We start from the raw sequence: 20,612 nt of genomic DNA, 5'->3' as shown, positions 1-20,612 counted from the left end.
TGTGTAAGGCAGGATACAACTAGAAGTTCCTTCTACTGATATATATTAGTTTCCAGGTTTTTGTTGGTTCTTGTAGAAACTGTGGAACAGAATGCTCCATAAAGTGCAATGTGTAACCGCCAATCACCAGTATCTTATCTCCTTGGAGGCAGTGATTTCGGGGCAGGGGGGTGGTGGGGTGGAGGTGAGAAGGGACAAGAAGGAAAAAAAAAAAAAAGAAAAAACAAAGGAGGTAAGATGTAAACATCACAGTTTTCTGACATTAACAAATTTCTTCATGGTAGAGAGGTAATTTTCCTAACTCAAAACTTGGATTTAGGCTGACTGTCTGATGGAAAAGTTGGTATTCAAATGCTACTGAAGATTGTGTAGCCTTCTTGGCTCCTTATTTTTGATGCATGCTCATATTTACTGGAACGACATATTCAGATATCAAAAAGGGCTATGTGGCACTTTATCCCTAACCATTTAGTTAAATTGTGCATTGCACCATTAGTTTGTAAGATCTGTGTTCAAATTTTACTTTACCAAGCTGGTAAAGATAGTACAGGTTTCATAATAGGAGAATGTGGGCTGGAATGCCATGATTTGATTATGCTATTAAAAAGGCCTTTTCCTGTCTTCTCTTCCACCCCCACCACACTCCACCTCCCCCATCCCCAGCAGTAAAGCTTTGGGGTGCCTTTATCTTATTCTCTCTTTAAGAGATGCTGTGTTTAACCCAAGCCTCACTCATACAAGTAGTTCCATCAGAGTGTAGGATGGAGTCCATAATTCATAACACAGTTTGAATCTTTTAGAAATACAAATACAATTCCTTTCGGCTATGAAATACTGAGTTTATTTTTATTAGAAAGCAGTAGGACCCTGAAAAGTGGCTCGATAGTCTGATTTGGTTTTATATTTATAAAGCATGTATATATGTTTCTATGCAATATAGATCATAGTAGAAAAACAATTTCCTTTTATTTACAAGGCCGTTGAGATTGTCATTGTATTATACATTTTGGTGCACAGAATGTTCATTTTCTTTCAAACGTTATTCATCGAAAGAGGATAATTACGGTGTATTTCACAGTCTGCCAGAAGGAAAATGTATCTTTGAAAAGTTTCATTTCCCTTAAGTTGCTCATTTTCTATAGAAAGACAGAGCTATTAAGTAACATACCCATGACAAAGATTGATTAAAATGGCATAAAGGAATATCTTATCTCTAAGTACAGGGATTTACATGTATAACTCCTATGACATTAAATGCAGTAGGTGAAATTAGCTATTGTATAAAAAAAAAGTCTCAGTAAATTGGTTTGTACAGAGAGGTGAGGGTGGGAGGTACAGCATGTTAAGTAGCAACAAGAAGTAGGAAGTTACTTATTGTTTCAGGGTACACCTACAACGTAGCATCCAAATTATCACACCAAGTTCCAGCATTACTGCAATATTCTACTTGGGCTCACCGTGACTGCTAAGTAGTGGAAACATCACCTTCTGATGTGGCCAAGATTCTCGTATTCAGCCAGCTACTTAGAGCAACTCAGGCTCCTCTGCAGCATTCAAGGTAAATTTAACCTGGGTCTGACTGACCTAGAAAAGGGATATGGCCTAATGTACACCTTGTGCAGGGCCTATGGCACATACCTCAGCACAGGTGTCTGCAAAAGGTTCATATGATCTGTTCCACAGTACTCCCAGTGCTTAACTTGGCTTTGCTGGGAACCCTTCATGAGTCTTTCGCCTCAATATCCCAGGTAAATGAGCACTTACCTGTATGACAGCCGTTAGTTCAGATGTAAGTGGCAGGGGTTGTCAATGCAATAACTAGATATTTTGATTCCTCACACACACTAACTGGAGAATTAGTACCAAATACCATTTTTTGTTGTAGCAAAACTGATCAGCTTACCAAGGCTTTTTTCTTTTTTATTTTTTTTTTCTCTTTTCCTTTTTCTCCCCCTTTTATTTTATTTTTTTTCCCCCCATTTCTAGTACTGAAGGCAACAGTTCTACTGCTATTTATCTCTGTGAAGACTTCTTTTTCATTTGAAAATGCTGTGAAGCTTTGCAGGATGTGAAGCTCTGTAATAGCCATCTCATTTGTACATGATAGGAGAAGTTAATTTGCTTTTCCTGGACTGTTTCCTTGAGTCTTTCCTCCACGTTGGTCTTGCTCGGACAATACTTTTGTTTCAACTACCGTGTCCAGCTTAGTGGCACAACAGCAGATATAGCAGATGAGTAGCTGTTATTTAAAATTTACCGTGTCATTCATCAAATATAGATATTTGTACAAGATTAACACGGGGCATAACTCCTTTTGAGGGCAATTCCACTGTGACCAGATTTATATGAATGAATAATAAAGTACCATAGCTTAGGGCAGAATTTCACATCTTTTATATGTTGAAATGCGACTAGGAAAAATTAACACATCTCAGATTAAAATAATAATTAATAATAATAGTAATCTATGTGTGTATTTTTAAAAATATAAGTTTAATTGACATTTTGGGGGTTGTAATCACATGCCTTTTTCTCTACTTCACCAAGGACTCCATAGAAACAAGTGAATGAATTTTTTAAATTTCTCATTGGATATATTTTCTACACTATATATTGATTTATGTACACATACATTTTTTTTTTCATTCTCATGTTTTTGTAGAGGGTTTTTTTTTTTCCTACTGCTCTGTAGTGGCATGAGTAACAATTATTGCAGAAGTGGAACAGAACAGAAAGTAGCCCCATCTTAGTTATAAAATAACCATATCCTATTATGGTACTTTGATACAGAGTTTTTCTTTAATTAACAGAGTGAAAACATCTGTTACTATCTCAACATAGGTTTTGAGTTTCATATCAGTTTTAAAATTTGTGTGTTTCTCTGCTTCTGAAGTTTTTCAGATATAAATTATTTATGTTACTTTTCTTCCAAAAGCTTACAAAAAGGCAGCAATTAACCAACTACAACAGGTGTTTCCTTTCTCAGGGAAAGCAATACATATGATTATTGTAATTTAGGTTCCTATATGAGTTAAGGAATTGGCCTGCTATTAGAAAACATTGCAAGCACTTGGAAAATGTATAAACTGAATTAGAAAGGTTGGATGAATTTAAGACTGAGACAGGTTTAACCCTTCCAGGCTCTCTTTACAAGTGAATAACTTGATACTTGCATATAACGCTTAGATTTACAGTAACATTTCTTGATTCCAAACATACATTTTTATATTTTGACCTTTGTACAAAAAGCTGCAATCACCATTTCACAATATTCAATTTGTGTAACGGCAGACAAGTATTCCATAGGAATACTGATGGCATATTACTCAGATTGTTTGCTCATTTAACCCTGCCCCAGGAGCCAGAATCTTTAGATTAAAGATACAGAAATAAAAATAGAATAGCCTAGCAGATCATTTTTAGCTGCTGTAACACATAATCATATTCTCTGATACATTATAACTATTACTTGTTAATAGAAAATTTCAAGTTCCTTGAGTGTCTGCAAAAGGTGTCAGATTGACAGCAATTTAATTTTGAGTAACAACAGGAGAGACATCTTCAGCACACAGTAGTATTACTGATAAAAAAAATATGCAAAATATTCTAAAAATGTAGTGATGTGAAGGACCTGGTAAGACCTCAGGTTGTGTGTATATATATTGCATTACTTACTAGAATTTAAAACAAAAAAATTAGTGTTTATGTATGAAACAGAGTCGTGGAAAAAAGGAGCATATAATAAAGCAAAAGAATCAAAGTCAGTTTGTGATATTAAAAAAGCTGATTTTTTTCTACTAGTGATGGTTTTTTTCCCCTCGCTCTGCTAAGATTTGTACTAACCAAAGCGGTCAAATATGTGTATCTATCAATATATACTGGAGTCATGCAAGTATTTTACTAGTGCCTAATTACTCTGCAATGAGAGAGGGATTTGGGTGGGATTTTTTTCTTACTTGCTGTTAAAATCAATTTAAAGATTTCTTTTTTTCCCTCTTTCTCCATTTGTTTTCTAGTACCTGTGGACTGCTAGCAAATATGCTATTAGCAGAATACTGTGTAGCAAAAGCATGTGTCCAACCAAACCAACAAAAAGCACTGCTTGATAGCAGCTTGATTGTTTCAGTTGAATATTTACAGAAACCAAGTGTAAGTCTGGAAATTTTGTGCACTTATGCTGACGATAGTAAAATTAAAGGAGAGGAGGTTTGGTCAAACCATGTCATCTCTGTGACCTGCTCTATTTTTCACCTACTGCCTTTAAATCGTAGCCTCCCTCCTGACATTCTTAAGCATTGCCAGTAAACCACCAGGTTGTTTATAAGAGCACATTGTAAAGTAGTTTGTGTTGGAAAGTATGAGCTGCCCAACAAATTAATGGCATTGTGAGGTACTGCCTGCTGGGGTGAAAATAAATTGTAAGAAAATATAGGAAGACAGGTAATGGGCACTAGCTATGCTGCAGAACACTTCTCAAACTGCTGCTGAATATGTTCCAATAAATATGGCAATAACTGTCAACAAGATTTACAATACTTTCACATTTACACAGTGAGAGTAGAAAGGTTGAAAGAGTTCTATAATTTTATTTAAAGTTTAGTGCCACTATTTCTGGACCTACTATTTCCAGGCAACAGGGTCACAAACACACTGCTTATCTTTCATATATGTCAGTGGGGGGGTTTATTATCATCATCGGAAGTCCTTGAAATTTGACATAAGAAAAATAGCAGTAAAGCAGAGGTATATACTTAATTGTAAAATCCAGGTAGGTACAGATTTTGCCATTTATTGTATATGTTGTGATTTCTGATAACACTAAATCATGCTGCCTATGTATAGCCCCAGTGGGTGGTTCCTGCAGGCAACACATTTTCTGACTGTGCTTCTTTCCCTGATATTGAGAAGGCACAGATTAAAGCCACTGTATTTGCTTTGTTGTCTCCTTAGCACTGCATTCCATGCTGTAGAAATCTTCATGAGGCTAATTAAACAATTGTAAAGGTCCACTGTGCAAGGCTCAGGAGTTGTCCCATCATCCTCCTTATCAGTATTCAGACACATATCTTTCCACTTAAAATAACCTTCAATAGTTGTTAGCAGTGCAGAAATAATAAAATTACAGTCTTGAGCTAAATTTTCTTTTTCTGGTTTGCACATCCTCAATGGAACTTATAAATACCTTCTCTGTGTTTTGTTTTATTTTATAATGAAAACTCTGTTCATTGGTTCCTTACAGACCTGGTTAGCCCATTGATGGTCAATGTGGAGGCACATATTGAATTTTAAGTTTGCGTTTAAAACCGTTTAGAGCCAATTGAACCTAGCTGAGTTCTCAAACCCATAGTATCTTCTAGAAAGCCTCCCTTCCATTTATCTGGACTCTAGATATAGCTGAGAATATAATTTTCCCCTTCTAAAGTATTTAATTTCTGCTTATTGACTTTCTACTTTGTGTTTCTTTTGATTTTTATCCTATTTTATTGTGAGAAAATTGTTTAAAGTTTAAGACCTCTGGATCCCAAAAAGCTTACAGACCTGTAAAAATAATGGTAAAAAGCTTCCTGGAGTGCAAATGGCATCATATTTATATGACCTTATACTGATAGTAAAAAGTTTCTCATATGTTGCCATTTTCTCTAGGCTGTGTGGAAAAAAAATATTCACAATCCGAGTTTTTACATTTATTCTGATAGAAATTAAAGAGTCACAGAGTGTTCTGAGTTGGAAGGGATCATGGAGTCCAGCTCTGAAGCGAGTGACCTTCCACACCAAAAGGAAGACTGTTGTGATGGTTCAATCTGGAATTAGTAGGTAAAGTACTTGTTGTCCCTCCACCCTGCTTCACAGAAGACCTGATTTATTTTGCCCCACACGTAGTCTGCACCAAGATCTTGAGGTCTTTTTGAAAGCTTGGATTTCAGTAAGAGGGTTCTGATTTTTGGTTCTTCTGGTTGCAGAAAATTACCTGACTGAAACTTAAAGACTCAAAAATTAGAAGGAAAAAAATAAAGAATTATATTTCTTTTGAGAAAGAAAAAGAAATCTCATGACTATGGGATATTACTCCTAAGTTCTAACTGCCTGAAACTATGACACTATCAATTTTTGCCACCCATTATAAGGAAAAATAGCAAAAGCAGAATTTAGGTATTTGTAAGAGAAGCAATACATTATTACAACTAAAATTTCCTAAACTCAAAAATTAGAAATACTATGGTAATTGAAAGTTAAGAACATCTAAAAAAATATGTGCTTTCACCTGAGGTGTTCCTTCAATTTTTCCGACATGCTGAGTAGATTTTGAAATCTGTGTCACTGCATGAGATACTCAGAAAGAAATTTTTGTGTAGGAAGAGTCATGGTCTTTTAAATACAGACTGTTTACACTAATACCAGAGCCATCAGCAACTGCATCCATGCAGTGTCAGCAGTAATTAGCACCGAATATATAGGCCTCTACTCAGAAAGAATTGCTGAATGTATGATTTAACAGCACTGGAAGTGCTCCCACTCTATCCCACACAATAGCATTTTTAATATGAACTACAAGTGTCTAAAAAGGAGTTGCTGTTTAAGTCTAGATCCTGGCTTACTCTGTGCTAACCTTCCCAAGAAGACAAGACCAGAGTTAGTGGAATACTGAAGGTAAGAAACATATGAACAGTATAATGCAGCAGCAAATCTCATTTGACATGAAAATTTTGGTCCCGGCACTTTTGGTCAAGGTGCTGATGTAAGAGTGCTTCAGTGGACTCATTTCTGACTTGCAGTGCAGCTTCAGTTACTGTAATGGAGGCTTAAACCCTCTACGTTGAAGAATATTACAAGTTTAGTATCGCAAATTACTTGGACTAACTTGGTTACACAGATTTATGCCAGCCTATTCTTCAAAAGTGGGTGTTTCCCCTTCGTGCTAAATACATCCCTGCAACATTTGTTTACTTGGTCATTGGTATTCAAATCTGAGTTTCTTCTTAAACCAAAATCCTCCATCTTCTTAGTAGTATGCAGAACATAGTCCCAAAACAACAAGAGGGGTAAATTCATTTTTATTTTATTTTTAAATAATAGAGCCTTTAGATGAACCTCCTGCTTTCAGCTGGAGGTTTCTCCTCTTCCCTCAGTAAGGGGGTTTTGGGTGCAGAAGGCTCACTGAAATATGGGTGAAAATTGTAAATAATTTAAAAAAATACCATACATTCTAAAATCTCCTGCTCCTTGCTGAATTTGTTTTGGCATGCAAAGACACTAATGCACCTGTGGAGAGAATGTTCTCAGTAATGGATGACATCTGGTTTGAAGACAAAAGTGGAATGTCAGTAGACACAGTTAAGGGAATGACAGTGATAAGAGCCAATCTTGCTGGTAACTGCAAAGAGGTCTCTGAACAACTGTTTGAAACACACACAGCTTCCTCAGAAAACTCTCCATGTATATCGAAAATATCTGCAAACTGCTTACAGACATGTTAAAAAAAACAAACCTTTTTTTGTTAGAAAGATCTGCCTTAAGTTTCTAAGATGTTTTAGAAGTAGTCTTGAAACAAACTTTCATTCCCAATAGTGTGTATAAAAACAGCACATCTGTTCATAGAGGCAAAATTCTACAATCTGTATCATTTCTCATTTAGACAAAAGTAAGGATAAACTTTTTTGAGATTTTTTGATAATTTTTTATTTTTTTTTTGTTCTATGTTAAATTTAGCTACAGTAAGTCTAAAGTTGTTCAGCCTTATGTAGCCTTAATTTCTGTTGGATTATTGACTGTGTGTATGATTAAACACATGCATAGTCCACTTAAAATTAGCTTGTTGATGAGCTTTGAAAGTCTTGATTAAAATTTGTTTAATAGTTTGACCCAAAATTAAGATGAAATCAGGTTAATGCTTGACTCTTACAAAAATTCCTTAATTCCCTAGCTGGGAATTTCTCAGAAATCATTCCCTCTTTTTGCAGATACTGATATTTGAAGACAGGACATGATCTGTATATGTATACTTAAATGTGTAGGAATCAAATTATTATTTATCTCTGCTTCTAAAAATCCTATCCAAAAGGAACACCTCCTAATTTGCACTGATGGTACTCCTTTTTACTGCATGCCTTATTGTTAGAAATAAATACAAACCCCATATATTTCCATTCATTTTTATAGTGAATGCCATGCAGTTCTTTTAGAAAGCAAGTAGAAAATACTTAGACTATTTTGTTATGTGTGATTGACAGTTCTTTCCTACAACCTGCCTTCAAGAGCAAGCAAAGATCTCTTCGTAATTACACTTCAAATTCTGTGTAAGACCTAGGTAGAGAAAGACTGTAAAAAAAAATTAATAGTGGAAACTGAAGAAGACAAGTAGAGTTTTTTAATTGTACGGTCTAGATCTTGCAAACCTTGGCATAGAAATCAGTTCTCATGTTCATCATATCTTTCAACAGTAGCTGCACCGTAGCTGTCTGCCCAACCAGGGCATGGTTCCTCTTGTGCTCCTGAGGTAGGTGTTTGAAGTAGATCAGATGTATCAGATTATAGTCATGTCCATTATTCAGGCTCATAGTCATGAATAACTGGAATTAATTATCCACAGGAATATTGGCCCCAGAAATATTTGTTAACCTGTAGTTGATGAAAAAGATGTCCCAATAGCCCACTCACCAATGCAGCTGTGATAGGAGAGTCTAAAAGGGGCACAAGATAAACCTGAAGGGCTTTGCTGTGGTAATCCTTCTTCCTACTGTCTACTAGTTGCCTTAATGTGTCAATATTTCACTTACATTTGTGTGACCATTCTCTGAAAGGAATACTAATAAAGCCTCCAGATGCTAAAATCGTTCTGAGTTACTTCTGTGTGTGGGAGTCAATGTGACTCAAACCAGGTGAGAGACTTGGTTGAATGAGTCCACGCTAGATGCTGAGTTTTCCAGCATGCTGTCCCAGAAATTTTTGCCCTCACAGCTGTTGGTATGCACCCCTAAACTGCAGACAGGCCACGAGGAGCAGGTGGGGACCAAAGCAACTATAGCTGGGGTAGCCAGACCGAGTAGAACAATCTTCACTATACAGTGGATCAATATGCTGCAGAGCTCCTTGGTAATGACTAAGAGTTTTTGGTGTCTGTGTTTTTAAAGATATGTTTCTCCTGCAGTAAGATCAAGATATTCTCTTCTGTTTCCAAAAGCAGCAAATCTCTGTGATCCTTTGTAAAGATTTTTCTTTTTTAACAGAAAATGGTAAGTATGGCCAAGGTATATCTATTCGAAGTCACTGTGGTTTTTGTTCTTACAGCTATGTATATATAGATGTAGCAATGCTAATATGATTTACGGAAAGAAATGTACTTTAGGGTCAATTGTGATAATGAGAAAAGTGTTATGTGAAGGTGGAAGTAAACATGAGTTTCTTCCTCTCTTGTCTACAGGAGTGTCAATATATAATTTGTGCAAACTAGCATGTGAAATATTTGAAAATATAAGACCCAATATACCTGTGAAACATTCAGCATTCCAAAAGAGTTCAGAGTAGAAATAGTATTACATAAGTGACTATTTATTTTTTTCAGTGGAGATATGTTTTTTAATATCATTACTAACAGGCAAATAAAATATTTGCAAGTTTATTTGTCTGCATCTGGAAGGCTATACTCACTCATTCAAGTAGGCCAAGAGCTCTCAATTGTTTGGACTAGGGGAGACTAAGAAGTTGTATTTGAGTGCTGGGAAATTGAATCATTCAACAGCGTTTATTATTTTGTCCCTTTATTAAGTGCAAAAAGTATAAAGCATAATAAGCAGCTACAGCTCATAAATTAAATTATTTATGCTATTCATAACCTTTTTAGTAACAGGCAGATTTCCAACACAGTGATTTACAGGTGTTCTTCAAGAAACCTAATCAAAGTATCTCTTGTTTTGAATAAGCCTCTTTATGAACAAACAATGAATAGGCCGTTTTGTTTAGTTTACCTTTTTTTTTTTTTTTTTTTGAGTCCCAGTAAACTTAGATGCCAGGTATATAAATATACATCTTCAGTTTTATGGAAAAAATATTTTAAGGATCAGAAACTTCCAGCCCTTTAACAACCAATATGTGATATTAATGGTCAAACTTCAGAGTATTAATGAGGCTTCTAATATCAGTCAGGAAATTAGATATTAATAATGGACCTGAATCTAACCCAGTGAAATACTCCAGAGCTTTGAATGCATTCACATTCTGACCTGAATAGGAGAGAAATAACTTATGTCATCATGTGAACAGTCCAGCTAAGTCACTTATGTACAGGACAACCTCCACATGGCAGCCTAATATTTCAGGTATCCCCCAAAGTAAACTTTTTCCACATCTGACTTCTGCTGACAAAGCAAGGTAGGTAACTTTCCAGATGTTTTCAGACCAGTGTGTCTGCGAGGAAGGACAAGTGGAAAGGGCTCTTTCTGTGCAAAATATATACTTGAGAAACACCTAAACTGAGCAGGTAACTGAAACAGTATAGTATATACTGTTAGTGTTTTATATGTTATTAGTCATGGAAGATATTCGTAGACCAAAACGAAAAATTATGTTTTCCTGAAGCCGCTGTGAATGTACTTGTATGTCAAACAATTTGATTTGTGAGTTTCTCCATTATTTTCTATCAAGGGCTACAGCCCATTCTCATTTTCACGATAGCATCTCATTTTTATTAGTTTACAAAGACTCCAATGCATAAAATCCCGAAGAGAGTCATAGCAGGCTTGAGTTTAGTAGTAGTTATAAAATATACTGGAAATATCTATTTCCAGTAATTGAATACATTGCCTTTGTCTTTGGGTTCCAAAAGAAGTCTTAAGAAAACTGTTTTCCTACAGGCTATACTTTACTTTCACCAGTCTATAAGCTGGTCATATAAAGTAACTTCCTTTCACATCTTAGCACTTTGCAGTAAAAGCGATGATAATTTTTGTCTGTTCTTGTTTAAGTTATAGACCTCCTAACTCTCAGTATATAAAGCTGTATTTCTTCTCCAGAATAAGATGAAACTTTTTGGGGAAAATGTGTTTGTTTGAATAGTGCATGGAAGGATGGAGGGTGAAAGACTCAATCCAGATCCAAGTGTAACACATAGTGCTCTCCTGGGGCTTGTTACTGAAGGTAAATTTATCATGATTATAAAAACTAGCAAAATTCAGGTTGCACTTTGACAGACTCAGTTGTGTTTCATGCTCTCAGATGAAAAACCCTTCCAATTCAAATTAATTCATAAGACATTTATGGTCCCTATACCTCTTTAATCTGTGTTACGTACTGTACCTCCATACAAGTCTGATTTGACTGGATCAAGTTTAGCAAAAAACAAAATGATTATCCATATATACACACAGTCTGAATAATTGGCAGAACTCTAACCCTGAATCTTATTTGATTTCTCTCACATGCATAACATTCAGTGATATAGAACCAAACTACATTTTCCACGTGATTTAATATAATGGGATGTATGATAGATTTTAGTGGGGAGGAAAACATTGAAGAATATGTAAAAGATAAATGTCAGGAAATTAGAAAGCACCCATCCCATAAGACTTGATTTTTTAATGCATTCTTCAACAATTTAAACAGACTCTTTCCCAGTTTTTGCATCCCTAGTAGTCTTCCATATTGGTAAATAAAATATTTTAAGAATATTGTGTGGTTGTGTTGTGTAACAGGAAGAAACTTGCTTTAGCAGCAATCAGTTGACTTCTCCACTGTCTATATTTCTGTATCAAACATGAGTAGTTAAGTTAATAGATAAAACATTTAGAAAGAATATTTAGTATGTTTAAGTCAACAGGTTGGTCACCTCACTTTGCCAGTGATACAGTGTGGAGAAAAAGCTATAGAGATCTACTACATGTGAAAGGGATGTGAATTTTGTTGGTAGATTTTATGCCCACTGAAGAAAGCTAAAGTTTTCAAAATCCCAAATTTCAAGTTCTTCATGTTTTGGTTGGTTGGCTGGTTGATTTGGGTTTTTTTGTTTGTTTGTTTTTACCACTAGCTTCTCCTTTGTCTTATGCAGAAAATAAGAAAGGTTTTGGGGATTAATCCATACCTGTGGGCATTTGAAGGAGAATTTACCCAGTTTTATACGTGATGTGGTGGGCTCTGTTATGTGGAAATTACTTAAAACATTAATTATTTTAGTTAAGAAGATCAAGAATTTTCAGTTTACACATTGTCTGATGAGAAATGCTTTCATTAGGCTGACTAGACCAGGGTTACCAGTGAGAAGGACTATGAAAAACAGTCCAGTCTGCCCTTTAGAATTTTCTCTGTAAACAAGGTACACATTCAGGAAACACAAAAACAGTCTGACCACATGAGCAAGTGGCAAGAATAAGCATGTACTCCTGTTTGTATAGTACCTAGTATACCCCCTGTCCTCACTCTGAATAGCATTCTGTGGCCATGGTAATTCAGATGAGAAATAACCACAACTAATCTTCTTTCAAAACTTTGGTGTAAAGAATAATAAACTTTGTTCACCTGAGTGTAGAATTAAGAGGTGACTAAGCATTATGCAAAATATTACATTGCATTAGTCTTTGGAGATGATTTCTAGGAACAAATGACATTTCCACTGCCTAACTTAGGTTCTGATGTTAGGCTGCTATCCACTGCTTATTGCCTCCTGCATGTAATTACTTTTCTGGAAAAGGTGATCCTACGGACACACATCTCCTCATTTAGATATTTCATTTAGGTGCCTAACTGTGGGAACTCTGTTCATATCTACCCACAGCTCCCAGGTAGCTGTTTTGGTGCGTCACCATGGTTTGATATATAATGCTACCAAAAGTATAAAGGCATTTGAGCTGTGGACAACATATGCAGACAGTCTTTCCTTAGTAGTTCTTACTTGGTCAAGTTTCTTTGGATAAAACTAATTTATTGAATTATTTTTAAATTCAACAGCCTTCTACTGAAAAAGAGGATTTCTTTGTTCTAATCATGACACTGCGACAACAAACTCTTCTCCCATCTAGTGAGATTCTTCCATACCTGCTAGTATTACTCTGCTTCATCAAAAAGTAGATATTAAACAGTAAATCAGCAATTGAACAAGGAAAAAGTTGTATGAAAATACTTAATGAAAGCTATTCACTGTATATTTTATAGGTGCAAAGTAAGCCTTAATCATAACCCTGTTAGGTGCTAACATTTAGTTTAATAACAATGAAGTGTTCCAATAATACCAGGATATTATATTGATTGTGTTTCCAGTAGGGAATTACTAAACTTAGCTGAGAAGAACTCCATGCCCACTTTTACATGAGCTGCAAGCTCACTGCTTTTTGTGGTGGATATGGTGTTAAGTGTAAGCAGGGATATTGTAAACTGAAGTCAAAGTTTATGAGCCCCTACCACATGAAGACTGATAATAGAGGCCCTTCATTTAAGGAATGGGAAAACTCTAAAACTGCTTTGAAATTTGTAATAGCTGAAAACATCAGCCTTGTAGAGATTCCATGTTTCTGTTTGTTCTTTGACTGATCATTAGATTAGTTTAATTGTGAACCTACAAACATAAAACAGTAGCTAAAAAGTAACATGTTGCACTTTTACCATAGTAAAATTATGATTAAAGACTATTCATCTGGGAAAATTCAAATCTTCCTCATAAATACAATGGCACTTCAAAGGGGAACTAATTATATAGTTTATGAATTTTAATATCTGTTTTAAAAGTCAGCAAGTGCACTTTCTATAAATGTAAACCATCTGTTGGCACCTTCTAAAAGACTAGAATTCAGTTCATCCAAGTATGAATTATTTATTTAGGATTTTTTTCCCTAAGTAAACTCTATGTTTTCTTTTTTTCCTCTCTACCATAATAAACCATGTTTCTGTGTTATGTGAAGTTTAAAAATCAGCACATTCATAATGGTGACATATACAGTGTGAAATGTTTTGAATTAGTATTACATCATAAAGATAGTGGAGAGTAGTTTCTTTTTTTACTGTGGAAGCATATTTTATAACATGTCAACTTACACTGCTTTTAAAGGGCATTTTTAGCTTCAAGTAGCATTAATTTCAGGTAAAGAGTAAGGCAGTGGTGGAGTTGCTATTGTAGGTCTATCACAATGCCTTGGAGAAGTTGGTTGCTTACCTAAGTCTCTACAAGCTTAATTTGAGCGTGTATCTGTGTAGATTTGATGATTAATTAAACAAGACCTAGAGTAAAACTGTAGGAATACACTTCCAATATGCATTTATATCAAAACAAAGGTATGTTGATGACTCTTTCCCTGGTAGGAATTCTTAGCAAAGCGCAGCTCTAGATCCTAAAGAAGCTCTGGCTGGCACTTGATAGTTTTCATGACTCTTCTATCTCACGTGGTTAATTTATTTATTTATTTCCTGGCAGCTGTTCTTGATGAGATATATTTGGAGACTAGGGAGAGGAAGCAGAAACAGATGATCTATCTTGTTGCACTTTGCTAATTAGAACAATTCCCAGTGACCTCCATCTGCATAGTTTCAATTTTGCCTTTGAATCATGAATCAACAAACGTTTTTTTCTATTTGAAAGCCCACTGTTCCTTGTGAACAAATAGTATGTTAGCCTTGTCTTTATTTTCTTTTCAAAAAAAACCCTATTTGCTAGGAATTAACATTTATTGCAATGTGACCTGCAGAGGCTTGTTGGCAGAAACAATGACCACATCATGAAACTTAAACCAGTTTCGTCACAGCACAACGGGTGCTAACAGGCAATGGTATAACTGCTTTTAAAAATCACCCTTATTACATACCTTATTTCCATTACAGCTTTGGACCTGTCATTCAGTGGCCTATCACATTCAGTCTCCAACCATTTCCTGTCTTTACTAAAGCTAGTCTCTCAATTGCTATTATTTTGCTGTTTTTTTACTAGATTATTATGAAGTGTTTACTATCCATAGATGTTTCTTTCACTGCTGTTAATTGCAGCATGCAAGGGGAGGATGGATTATGCTGGAAACATAGATCAGTAAAAATTCCTTTTGGACGGAATTATGTGTTTCCTCATCACCGGCTTCCAAAATCTGTGTGCCCCTTAGCAGTGGTTTCTTCATGAATCCTGTTTAATTTAATACTAGGTGTTATCTTCTTATTTCTTTCCTGTTTTGTATCAGTATAAAAGTTGAAATGAGGTGTGATGGGCATTGTCTTTTAATGTTGGCATATTGTGGTGTGATGAGTTTCCTATGTGTCTGCAGACACATAGAAAACACTTGTGTTTTCAAGATCACTAAGGGAAGGCTTGGGAAATGAGAACTCATAAGTATTTAAGCACTTTGAGACTCATACAGGGTCATCATCTGGGACTGCCCATTTCTCTCCATTTATTGTAGAGAGGACCTGGAGTGACAACCTGACTTCAGGCATTAAGTGGCTAAATGCAACTGAAATGAAGGTGTACTTTCTCCTGCCCAACTGCCCCCTCTTCATCCCCTGCTTGGACAGGTTTTGTTTCCAGAAATAGTGTATATATGTTGTTTTAAATAATTACTCAGAGCTATCATTCTCTAAGTTCTTCAAGTGCTTTCAAAATTATTTTTTCCAAGCAAACACATTTTTTAAAATAAAAGCCTTTCTGATGTGATTTCAGTTTCAAACGAGATTCAACTCAATGTAGATCTTGTTTTGGTTAGTTGTATGTGTCCTTTAAGAACACTCCCCTGTTACATTATTTTCAATTTACATTCACTGGATTTATACAGGTAGTAAATGTTCTCATAAATACTTGCATCAGTTTCTCAGGTTGTAAGACCCCATCAATTCATTAATGTAATTTAAATGTTGAATAAGCTTTGTAGTTAGAGATCCATTATGGACATAAAACCTGAAACTTCCTTTAAATACATATTATAAAAATGATTTAAATAAGATTTTCAATGAAAAAATCAATACAGTAATTTTTACTCTTACTGTATTTTAATAATGTTGAAATTTATTTATGATATTTATAATACAATTAACCCCCATATTATTATTTTTATGATACAACAGATTTGTCAGAATCAAAATGAAACGTTTCAATGTTATTAAAGCAAAATATTTCCTTTAGTTTAGAATAAATTTTTAAGAATTTTAAGAAAATTTCAACATTTTGAATTTTTATTCCAAAAGCACTGGAAACATTCTTGCCTACATGATGGAATTCTAAGCTGGCTACTAGCTTTTCAGTCTCTTCTCATTTTGGATTTGGACTTAAACAGGTAAAATTTGTATTTCTTTCAGCTGACTGTCATGTAGTTTTTATCTTTCCTAACATGCTTTGAGACCACATATGCACAGCAGAGCCATCTTTTAGATCAAGTAAATGAGAGAATGACCCAAATTCTGTTTTGTTAATTGGTGTGAATAGTTTTACTTATTTCAGTACAACTATTCAATGAGTAACAAAGACAAGCCAGCAAGCACAGGAATTAAATAGCTTTTATTTAAGCCATTTTGATCTTTCTTTGTTATTTCATTCTCCTGCCCATTCCTCTGGAGAAGAAACCAAGTTGTTGGGGAAAGAGATTCACAGTTTGAATTTTAAGAAATGATTCCATCTCATATATATATAGCAACCACTGAAACAAAATTCAGTATAATGTGCAGCATGGTTGCACGGGTTCAGTACGTCATTTAGATGTGAAGAGAGCTGAGCTGCTCTGCCCCAATGGAATTCAAGCCTTCTTTCCTGAGATAGCGACAGAACTTTGTGCACCTGCATTGCTACATATTTGTCAGTATAACACATGCCTTCTGCTTTCACCTCTCTGCTTGCCCAGAGATGCTGCTGGCTCACGCAGAGGGCTGTGGGCCAGCAGAGCCAGAGCTCCGCTGTGTCCGCTTTGGGGGGAACATGGAGCATGTTTTCTTGTGAGAGCTCTGTGTACGGCGGCATCTGCCACTATCCTAACCAAGTACCTACATAAAGTTGGAGGCAGCTTCCCAGTGCTATATAGGCATTTAACTTAAACGTTTATCGTTACACTATAGCAACTGTATGAGGCCAACATCTCTCAGTCTAGTTGGCTCAGGGGCTTGTTTTGTAACACTCTCAGAGCTGCCAGCGCTCAAGACATTTGGTGTTTTTCTTCAGTCCCCAAACCATGGTATCACATGATGCAGTAAGAATATCTTTCATTTTATTAAAAAAACAAACAAACAAAAAAACACAACAAAAAAACCCCAAACAAAACAAACAAATGAAAACAACAACAACAAAATAAAACTCTGAAACACAAAAGAACATTTTTTGCCTCTGTGAACACAAAAGAACACTTTGAAATATTTTTTTCATCACACCTAAACCTGAATAAAAGGACTCTTCTTCCAAGCTTTTTGTTTGTGTTTTTAAGAAAGTCTCATTTCAAGGCAGCTGACAGATGATTTCTTGAACAACTGAGGATGTGTGTTCTACACTGGAGATACATTAGGTGTTCTTAGGATGCAGCCAGAATACTTTTTCTTTTTCTTCTGTTTATTGAAGAGCTTTCAGGTCTTTGGGTATGAGGTCTCCTTAAAATTTACTGTCACTGACATTTCTATTGAATTTAGAAGGTCTAACTTCATATTCAAACATTATTATTATTGATTTGGGAAGTCATAAGAGGAGAGTTATATTTTAGGTATTAGCACTCTTCTTAGGTACCCAATTACATTTTATGGAGAATAGTTTTCCTCCATTCTGTTAGTGATGTAAGTTTTAAATAGTCATAAGTTATTTCCTAAAGGTTTATTTCACATTTTAAGACATCAGTGGGTCTGGAATTCTGGTGAAAGCCTGACCTAGACTGCTAGGATGAAAGCTTGATAGCTCTCTGCCTTTTTTGAAGTAATAGCCCATGTCTGAACAGAAAACGTGGGCACTGCAGATTTTACCCTTGGTTCTGAGTAGACAGCATCCAACTCCACAAATACAGCTAGACATTTTGGCCAGTAATCTGTACTGTGGAAGGATGAACATATTGAGCATGTAGCCTGAATTCTCTCTCCTCTAATGTGGTCTGGAGATCACTGCTAGGGCAGCATAAGAACTGTTTCTTACAGTTGTTTTGGCTTGGATGATTTATTTAGCCTTATGTCCAAATGAGGATTGCTCGCTAATTTAGAGGAATATCATTTGTAGAAGATGGAGTCAAAATTTGTAGCCACCAGAGACTAGTAATAGTGAAGGAAAATTATGTCAGCCTACAGGCAGGTCATTGACTTAGTTAAATGAAATCTATTTAGTTTCTTGCCTACTCTGAACTGAAGAATGTAGATTTACCTTGCACTTGGGCTTTTATGTAAATGTGTGGAAATGTACAAATTACAAAAGTTCAATAATCTGGTGTAATTTGTTATATTTTTCTGTCTTATTGTATTACACCTGCCGCTAGTACAATACCCTGCCACACAGTATTTTATTTCCCATTTTTCCTTACTTTTTATAGAGCTCTTGAAGAAGAGCATTTGGCACTCTCCTTTCTCAAATATATGCTTTAGTAAGTTTTTTAAGTGTGATACCATGTGGTTGTTCTCTCAGACATTTTCCTTTAACATTTTCTGAGACAACAGAATTGGCTTGTGCAATAGGGTTTCCAATTCAATAAATAAATATATGCACATTCACCTCAAAAATATTTTTTCTAAGAACATTTATCACCAAAGTAGTGATTTTTTTTTTTTAGATGGAAAGCACAAGAATTCAGGAAGAATAACTGTTTTGTAAGCAAATTATGTCACTTACTCATTTATCCAGTTCTTTTTTCTCTAAATGGATATCCTGGCTGCTTAACAGAGATGGCAAGAATTCCGACAAGATAAACTTGAATACATGAAAGGAAGATACTTCCTTACCTCAAGCAAATTATTGTTGCTTTATATGTCTTGAGGCACAAGTCTCTATTGCCCCTGAAACTGCAATCATAGCTCAATTAACATTTCTATTTATCTTATTTATTGGAATTTGTTTCAGAATCTTTCTTTACTCACTCTTCCCATAACATTTTCTGCTGTGGGTTCAATAGTTTATTCCATAAATTTATTTCATAAGGAAGCTGGTGCTTATTTTGAATTATTTTTCAACTTTGTCTTAAGTTCTCTTTGAGTGTTTCCATTTTCTTGCATTATAAAACAGTATATCGGCCTAGTTAGGAAGCTGTGAAGTCTTGTATTTGGAGAAAAAGCTAAGATGAGAACTGATGATGACAGAGAAAATAGGACAAAATTATTCTGATGTTCATATGAAAAAGATTTATAGTGGAGAGGCTGAAGCATCTTTTTTGGGCTTAGTGATGTTTACGTAAACTTCCCTTAAATCACTTTTTTGCATGCAAAATTATAGGTAAAAAGGTAAAAAGGGACAGCCTTTGTAAGGTGATGCCCAAAGAGTTTGTTGTCCTGTTTGGAGGAGCTCTGTTTTGTTGCCTTCACAGAAAAAAGCCAGATACCCTGTAAAGTATTTCTTATTCCTTGACATCAGAAATCTGTGATGATTCCTACATCTTGAATCCCAGGTGTTTCTCATTTATCATGCCTTTGAGCCTAAAACTTTCTGGCTGACAATTTTGAACGTTACTTTTCTCTGGCATCAGCAATAACCTTGTCTAAGCTGTAAAAGCTTAGGTTCAAGCTACATTTTATTTTATGTTCTCATACCCTTTCTTGGCTTGATTGCTTATATAAGTTTAAAAGAACCCAGCAAGCTGGAAACAGAAGCTGCAAAAATTATATGAAAAGGATGCAGTAGCTGCTGCGCTGTTATACTGTAGATGAATAATAGACTAGTATGTAAACAGATGCAAGTCAAAGATGCATGCAAAATGGATGATGGGAAGCAAACAGAAAGAAAAGTTAGGAAAATAGGATTTGGGAATATTTTATCATTTTTCTGGGAAAACGTTGTGCCAGTGTCATGGCAGATCTTTGTGATACAGTCAAACAGAATTTCAGAAGTACCTTTCCGCTTTGGGCATACATTTAAAAAAAAAAAAAAAAAAGGCTAAAATCTGTGCATGCACTTACTGAACTTTTTTGATGGGGGTTCAAAATGAGCTATTCATCAGATATGTAGTTCTAGGTTATTACTAGACCAAACAAGGTTCTGCTTTGTGAACTCCGACAAATAAAAATATCTTAGAAGAATCATGTCTGTAGTGAAAGTGAAAACCATTATCTTATGTTTTCATAACTAAAGCATTGTTTAATTCAAATTTAGTACCATCACCAAAACATGAAAGAAAACAGAGAGAAGACATAGAAAGAGAAGACAGGCAAAGGAAAAATACTTACAGACAAAATATGCAGAAAAATAACATTCTGGCATTGAAGAACTGAGGTGTTTGTTATTTCTATCATGCTGGTTTTGTTAATGTTGACTATAAACAAACTGATAGGCATCACTTGCAGTGTTTTGAGTTACATAGGATTCAGGAGAGATTAAGCTGTTGACCTGCGTGCCATTTGGGGACTATCACCTCAGGCAGAGAGGACTGAAAGTCATACTAACCCCTAGCACAAGGATAAGATGGAGCAAGAAGAAATATCTTGTTTTAGGTAACTTCAGTGTAAGGAAAAAGTGGTTTGAACTGCTCAGACTTTTAAGCCTTATATTGTTTCTTTTA

The 20,612-nt window shown here is 35.3% G+C and overlaps 1 protein-coding gene across 10 annotated transcripts in view; it reads left to right on the top strand.

The window, feature by feature from the left end:
* DGKB (diacylglycerol kinase beta) overlaps positions 1–20,612 on the top strand; it is a 387,634-nt gene that overhangs the window by 326,376 nt on the left and 40,646 nt on the right. The gene's annotated exons all lie outside the window — the stretch shown is intronic.

This window comes from Corapipo altera, unplaced genomic scaffold (assembly GCF_003945725.1).
Source record: "Corapipo altera isolate COAL_440 unplaced genomic scaffold, ASM394572v1 44, whole genome shotgun sequence".
Lineage (NCBI taxonomy): Eukaryota > Metazoa > Chordata > Aves > Passeriformes > Pipridae > Corapipo > Corapipo altera.
This window is presented reverse-complemented; position numbering and strand designations above follow the sequence as displayed.